The sequence below is a fragment of the Hippocampus comes genome, unplaced genomic scaffold (genome assembly GCF_001891065.2).
Source record: "Hippocampus comes isolate QL1 unplaced genomic scaffold, H_comes_QL1_v1.1 scaffold132, whole genome shotgun sequence".
In the NCBI taxonomy this organism is placed as follows: Eukaryota; Metazoa; Chordata; class Actinopteri; order Syngnathiformes; family Syngnathidae; genus Hippocampus; species Hippocampus comes.
This window is the reverse complement of record NW_017805467.1, coordinates 1,210,462-1,218,652: the sequence shown is the minus strand read 5'-3', so window position 1 is coordinate 1,218,652 and position 8,191 is coordinate 1,210,462.

The following is an 8,191-nucleotide window of genomic DNA, read 5'->3' as shown; positions in this document are numbered from 1 at the left end:
GTTCGGCGGGCGGATTGGACTTCGACATGCTGAGCGTTTATAAAATGAGAACCTTACACAGTCATGGGGCTCTGGCCAATTAAGCACATTACCACTGGTTTATTCTAATAGACGGTGCTTTCATTTGCAGACATCCACATTAAGCCTGATGAATATTCATGAGAGGTCTTCTCCCAGTCTATCAGGCGCATATTAATTTACGAAACCTGTGTCTGGAGTGCAAAGACGTGACCACATTTCCCTCTTGCCTAATGTGCAGATGAATGCTCTTTTCAACCTTGCACGAGCCACAGAGGTGCGTTTGATATTTCATTCATGTGAATGATGGTGAGGGGGGAAAAGAAAAGAAAATGAATGTCTAACATAAACAAAAACTACCCTCAATACCCAAGTGTGAACTCTCCAGAGGTTACGCATAATTATCCTGCAGTGCACCTTACCTGCACATCTCTCATCGCCTGTCAGCTCCCGGCACACACTCCAGCAGACGCAAAGCCACCGGAGATACACACACACGCACACACACACACACACACACACACACACACACACACACACACACACACACACACACACACACACACACACACACACACACACACACACACACACACACACACACACACACACACACACACGCACACACACACGCGCACGCTCGTACACTCGACGCCAACATGTAAAGCAGAGCATCAGCAAAGAGCTCTGTGGTCAACCACAGCTTCCACAGGGGAGATATCTTAGCTTGTTTCTGACCCAGGCTACAGAGGTGTTAATTGCCCTCCTGAGTTGGCAGAATTTTCAGGGTAAAAGGTGCAGCTATCCTTGATGGATCAGCACTGTTGCCACCAGTGACTGTTTTCGTTCAACTTGATGTGCACCCTGCATAGCGTTCAACTTGATGTGCACCCTGCATAGCTTGTGTCTCATTATTAGCAAAGACAAAAATGATCTTGGATTCAATTAGTTTCCGTTGTGAATGTTTGATTATTGGGGTTGTTGGTGATGTAGAGGCTCACAGATTTGTCTGCTTGATTCCCATTCAATGCACCATTCGTAAGAGACTGATTGGCTACCGATCAAGGGCGTTGCCTGTCTTTCATCCTAAATCAACGCCAAATCTGTGACCCTGGATAGGTTAAGATACACAGAAAATCAACGGAAGGCATTTGCATCTGTAACTGTGCATGCGTTCTCATAACCCCCATGTGCTTACCAGTTGTACAGAAGTCAAAAAAGTAAATGAATAACAATAGTAATAATAAGTGAACACGCTTCCATGTTGAAAACCTTTATAGAATAGATCATGTAATTAGACTGCAAATCATGGGTGGAAACAAAGTCAATTAGAAAATCAACGGAAGGCATTTGCATCTGTAACTGTGCATGCGTTCTCATAACCCCCATGTGCTTACCAGTTGTACAGAAGTCAAAAAAGGAATGAATAAAAAATAACAATCGTAATAATAAGTGAACACGCTTCCATGTTGAAAACCTTTATAGAATAGATCATGTAATTAGACTGCAAATCATGGGTGGAAACAAAGTCAATTAACCTATTAAAAGTTCAATCACAGACACATTTCTTCAACACAAATATGGCTCAGTAGTGTGATTTAACTCCGCGTCTCCTGCATGCATGTGGAGGCTCATAAGGTTTCATGGCCATTCTGGCTAATACTGGCCCATGGCAGCACTGTCCGTAATAGCGATTTCACTCTGCCAACATGGAAACACACACACACACACACACACACACACACACACACACACACACACACACACACACACACACACACACACACACACACACACACACACACTCACACAATTGAGCAACAGGTATGGACTGAAGAAAACAGCTGGAAATCGAAACACTGAGGCATTCTGTATTTATTTATTTTGGGTTGTTTTCAGCCCCGGTTGACTCCCAGGTGTGGTGTGGGAGGTTTGCTGTGGTAGAGGTCTAGAAAAAAAAAAGGATTTTGAGACAAGTCCAGACAAAACGAATGATCAATTTCCATTTAAGGTCATTTTTTGGTCCAGCTGCGGGTGCTAGTGTTGTATGTTATGCCCGACTAATCAGTGTGGCACTCTTAAACATTGTGACAAATCACACTTGAGCTGACAAAGGACTATAAATTGACTCCTGTCAAACTGTTACCAATAAGGTTTTGGTTTAATCGTGTAAAAGCCATTTTGTGCCACTAACATGATGGAAGTAGCGATCACTTTAATAGTATATGATCAATCAATGACATTTCTGTACAAATAAGGTGCACTGAAAATAATTTTAATTTGGTTTAGTGCATCCATATTGTCCTTCGCAAGATAGGAATAATAGCACTAAAAGCATTTGTACACTGTAAAAAAAAAAAAAAAAAACAACTTGTGTTTTGGGGGGAGTGCTAAAACATTCATTTGAGTTGGAACACCATTAACATTTTCTATCTCATTATATTTTATATGAATTATTGACATCTATGTCAACAATGTTCGCATAACAAAGCAAGCAAGTTGTTTGCTCCAAAAATATTTGCTGAGTTGTTTTCACTTATATCTTTAAGTTGGGGAACAATACAAAGGACAATATGTTCTGTAAACTCTTATTTCTTTGTTGAAAATGCGGGAAAGCCAATATTCACATCACCAAAACTTGAAATAAATACTTTGTTGAATTGCCCAACTTGGAATTTTGTCTACAGTACACTTAACTTTTTTTTTCAAACAATGGACACACTGATAATCTTGATAATTATTGTAAATTCCGAATCATGGCCTTAAAAAAATCTACAGTGTTTTTTTTTCAGAAGGGATGAGCCTTCTAAATGTCTGCATATTTCCATTTAATGGAAAGAACCTTTCCAATACTCTCACAACATTTACTTTTAAAGTGTTGCAACACAGTATGACTTGTTTCTCAAATTCATCGAGGAAGTCTTTTCTCACTGTTGAGTGCAGTTACTGACCTCCCTTTAGCGATTTATTTTGCCCCTCACACCTCCTCCGAGTTCTTGGATGATCTAAATTGGGACATGCTCAACCCTCACGCATCTATTAAATTGGTTTACCGAACTGGTGTCTCCCTTGTCACCAATAAAGAAACAAAGTAGGACGGTAAAACACCTGTTCAGACCATCGAGAGAGCAGCACTATTGCGTGGGTCAGCAATTACAATGCACTTTAGGGCACAGGAGGCGAAAGTAACCCAAATAGAATGGCTCCTGTGCTGCCCGTTTGTTTAAAATTCACATGGCATATTTTTACATTGTGTCGTGCTTTGACAAATGCGTTTGGATGCCCAATGCCAATGTGAGGGCCCTCTTCTTGTTTATTAAAATCAGAAAAGATTATTGTATTTATTTAGTCCTCCTTTTATTATTTTGTTGTTGTTCTTATCATTATTTATTATTAATATGTATTTATCATTTATTATGCGTGTTAGATGTTTTGTTTGCAATTTGTTACAACGGCGTTTTTTTTTTTACAGTGCTCTATAAATAGTGGAGTTGAGAAAATGGGATTCAAATTTGAGAGCGTTTAATGACACAATACTGCCATCTAACGGCATACGTAAAAGGGCCTCACACTGCGTCCACAAATTCAAAAATTAGGTTGAACAGAGGTGATGAATGTTGGTTTTTGATCCTGATCAAATTTACAGATCGTTTTCAAACACTGCTAGCACAAAACACTCACAATGTACCTCAAAATAATGATACACGATGTGCGCAGTTTACATTGTATGTCCACCTTTGTCCACTGAAAGGCTGGTTTTCATTTTATTCCTTCAGGCCGATCTCAAGATAAACAGGTAACAAACCATCCTATATTTTAATTTGTTCAGTGAAATCATCAAGCATTCAATTTATGAGATATTTCATTTGTCATGTGACATATTTTGCTGTTTGGTGCAATCCCGTTCGTGATACATACCCAAGCAGCTGATTTGTTATGTAATATATTTATTTATTTATTTATTGATTGATTGATTGCTGTATAAATCATTTGCATTTAAATAAAGAAAGTTATGTTTTACAGTGACGGAATACCACTTTATAATTCAATTTTAATGTTGGTCTAATGGCAGTAACAGGGCTGCAAATATTGTTTTTGCTCAACAGTGCATGCTAGCTTTGTGAGCAGCTTTGTAAAGTTGTCAGAAACAAACTCAGCTACATCATTTTAAAAAATGAAAGTGAAAAATGTTGGTATTTCAAAACGATCTTATCATATGAGTAACACAGTTGTGTTGATTTGAGTGACACATCCTTGATGGCTAAAAACAGAGCCGAACATATGAAAATATGACTTACATTCGAGCTACCATGATCAGAGCAATTATCGACACAGATAAACACCCAAAAAGCTATATCAGGATCGAGTTCAAAGAGTGCAAAGTTGACCGAGTTCCTTAATTGTTAGACCCTTGAACACAGGATGGAGAAGAAGTCATTTATGAGGAAGAAAACGAAAGACAAGTGATGTTTTGCTCTTTGTTAAATTGTGAAACTGCAGTTTTAATATTTAAGCTGGATGTTTTATTTTCTACCTATACGTAGCAGGCCCAAATATTGTCATTGTAACAATGGCTCACGCAGTGCAGAATGTAAAAGATGTCCACTAAATTCATATGGAATGGCATGCCTGAATGTAGTTTAGACCAATCAGATGCGACCTGAAATGCACATTGCCATCCAATCGGCATCACTCACTAACACGAAAGAAATTCTTTAGATAAGAATGCATTCATTTTTTTTTTCTGCATGAAAAAAAATGTCTTTCTTCGTGAGATAAAGATGCAGTTTCTTTAGATACATGTTACATATCGCACTATCATTGATAAAATCCAACACCCGTATCGCAGGTTGCACGGTTTCCCAATCTAATGTGGCCTTACTTTAAAATGATAAGAGTATAATGTATAATGTATGAGATCTTTGAGTGTCATTTCAGTATCTCGAGGCCGGGCCGGTTGTCCTGTTCAATGGAAATCAAAATATGGTCACCCTAGTTTATTTGGTATATTTGCCAGGTAAATTGTTCGTCAACAAGGATGGACAAGAGACCAAAAAAAGCAGTTCTAAGGCCGGTGTACTAGATTTAAAATATTTTGCAATCACTTTTACAATCAAAACACGTATAATTGGACGTGCCATCCTCCGGTTCTGGAATCACTTCCATCATTTGCAGTTTACTGGATGCTAAAGGTTTTACAACAACACAGTCTGTCATGAGGTGCCTCAGGCTAAAACATGTTTGATACTGGCTCAGGTCTATTTTAAACCACGTTCAAAATCTCAGGTGTTTTGTGGACCCGTCAATCATTCAACCTGTACCACTATTGTGTGTATTGGCATAAAGTAATCTGATAAATTTATGTTCCTGGAGGTGCAATTGGTGTGAGACAAAAATGTTGATAAAGTTCATTTTGACAACTTGAATGGTAGTTCGAAAACTGATCAAGAAGATGGATGGAGTCCAGCCAGCCACAATGTTGCTGACTATTTTTGTTGGAGTACCTTCACTGAGCAAACTGAAACATGGTGAACAGTCAAGAGGAGGTTATGTGATCACAGTGACTGTTCATTGTCACCCTGGCAACAGATTGACCGGAGCAAGTCCATCATATAACTGATTCTGTCGCCACACACCGAGAGTTGTTTACTTTTTTATGTGTGTTCAATGGACTTTATTCACAAATATGTTGGTGAATAAACACATTTTTAAAAAATGCTTTGACCTTAAATTAAGAATAAACGATTACAAAAAGGTAAGTGGAATCAAAAAAACTTTAAATTGGCACAAAGCCAAAGCATGTCCACTAAATTCTCATCCACGGCACATCTTAGAAGACTCAAGTGCACACACAATTATACACAAATATTATGACAAATGAGAAGGTGACACATCTGACCCTGCACTGCAGGTTGTGGGAAGGTCATAGACTCTCGTCTTCCGTCCAATCTCGTCTTTCCTTTTAGAAAAAAAAAATATTTTATTGGCACTGTGATTAAATGTAGATTTGCAGCAATAAAACAGGTCAGAAGGTGAAAAATGAATGAAGGTGTCATCTGAAAAATATCAAGGGGCTCATAAAAGCACACTGATGGCAGTTGCCACTCCCCCAGCTTGTGTATTATGACTTCCAATTTCCCTCAAGCTTCATACAGAATTTGTCTACACATACTGAAAAGTAAACATGAGCCCTTTCCGCTGCCATCCACTAGAATAGTAGCATTCAAAGACAAGGATTTTTTGCATTCTGTTGATGACTTGTGGATTTGCACAACAATCTGTATTTCTGCTGCTTCACGTCATTATGCTACTTCTGCAAATTCCCTAAAGAGTGGCCTTCACTGCTAGCACGGTCCTTAGGGAGCTTGGCCGCCCATGTGGGACCCATTAAAGAGGGTCGCGGTGGGTGAGAGACTACAGAATGTGACGGTGGTAGGTCAAAACACTTTGTGACCAAGGAGGGCTATCATTTATTGTAATTCAGGTCCTGTCAGACTGAAGGAGAAGGAAAGTGAACGAGCGTGGCGTGTGCTGGTTCTCATCTGTCTAAACCCCCTCTCACCACCCCGCCTTTCACAGAACAATGGCTCTGTGGCTGGATGAGATGGAAGAGCCACCAGCCATGCATCCATCTATCCATTTTCATATACCGTGTCCCAGTTGGGCAGCACAGTGGTCGACTGGTTAGCACGCTGGCCTCACAGTGCAGAGGTGCAGCGTTTGATTTAGGCTTCACTGTGTGGAGTTTGCATGTTCTCCCCGTGCCTGCATGCGTTTTCTCCAGGCACTCCGGTTTCCTCTCACATTCCAAAAACATACATGGCAGGTGAATGGAACACTCTAAATTGTCCCTTGGTGTGAGTGGAAGCGCGAAGGGTTGTTCGTCTATGTGTGACCTGTGATTGGCTGGCAACCAGTTCAGGGTTTGCGCCGCCTACTGCCCGAAGACTGCTGGGATAGGCTGCAACATACCGCCACCCTTGTGAAGATAAATGGACTAGAAAAGGTATGGATGGATGGATGGATGATATTGTCATATTTAACGTGTATTATCATGTACTTAAAATCTTCATTATCTAACAAAGAAACACATTTTTTATTGCAGAAAAATGAATGTATTCTTGTTGAAATCAGTTATTCAGTGTTAGTGATGCCTATTGAATGGCGATGTGTCTTTCGGGTTGCATCTGATTGGTCAAAGTTACATTAAAGCAGGCATAACAGGCAAAACATAATTACAACAACGTTCGTTAGGCAATAGTGCTTGTCCTCATTGATCTGGAGGTATCCAGACGATATTTCGCAAAAGGTGGGATTCGAGACACGGTATCCAGTCAATCACAGTACAAAAATAGGCAAACAACCATTCACACCACTGGCCAATAGAGGGCGCTAGGTGCATTCACCACGTTACCATGAATAAAAGTACAGGGAAATGAAATAAAAGAAAAACTGTTAAAAAGCTATATATATATATATATATATATATATATATATATATCCATCCATTCATTACACTCACACCTAGGGACAATTTAGAGTGTTCAGTCAGCCTGCCATGTTTTTGGAATGTGGGAGGAAACCGCAGTACCCGGAGAAAACCCACGCAGGCCCGAGAGAACATGCAAACTCCACACAGGAAGGCCGGAGCTGGGATCAGACGCACGACCTCTGCACTGTGAGGTCGACGTGCTAACCATCGGGCGTTTATATATATATATGTATATCTATATATAAATAAACCAGTTTCACTACTTTCCTAAGTTTCAAGTTCTACGAGTCTTCATGATGCAGCTTGGCTAAAATGTTTCATATTCATATTGAGCAGAGATGGGCATTCCATCAATACAGATGGACTGTCCGTCAGTCTGTCACTGACAGACGGCCCCTATTGCTGATGATTGACAAATGACGAGAACATTATAGGAGACCTCGCGCCCCCCGCCACCCCAAAAATAGGCCGAACGACACTGCATCTGTCATACAGTTTGATTGACTGATAATTGGAAAATAGAGGAAGAGATCTCAAGTAACTAAGTGAAGTCACATGCACAAAATCTTCCAAGTACCTTGGGGAAATGTGCAATGAACTTTTTGGCCATGATCCCACAAGGTACGCAAACACAACACGCGTTGTCAACAAAAGAAAGTTGTTCGAAAGCAAAAAAAAAAA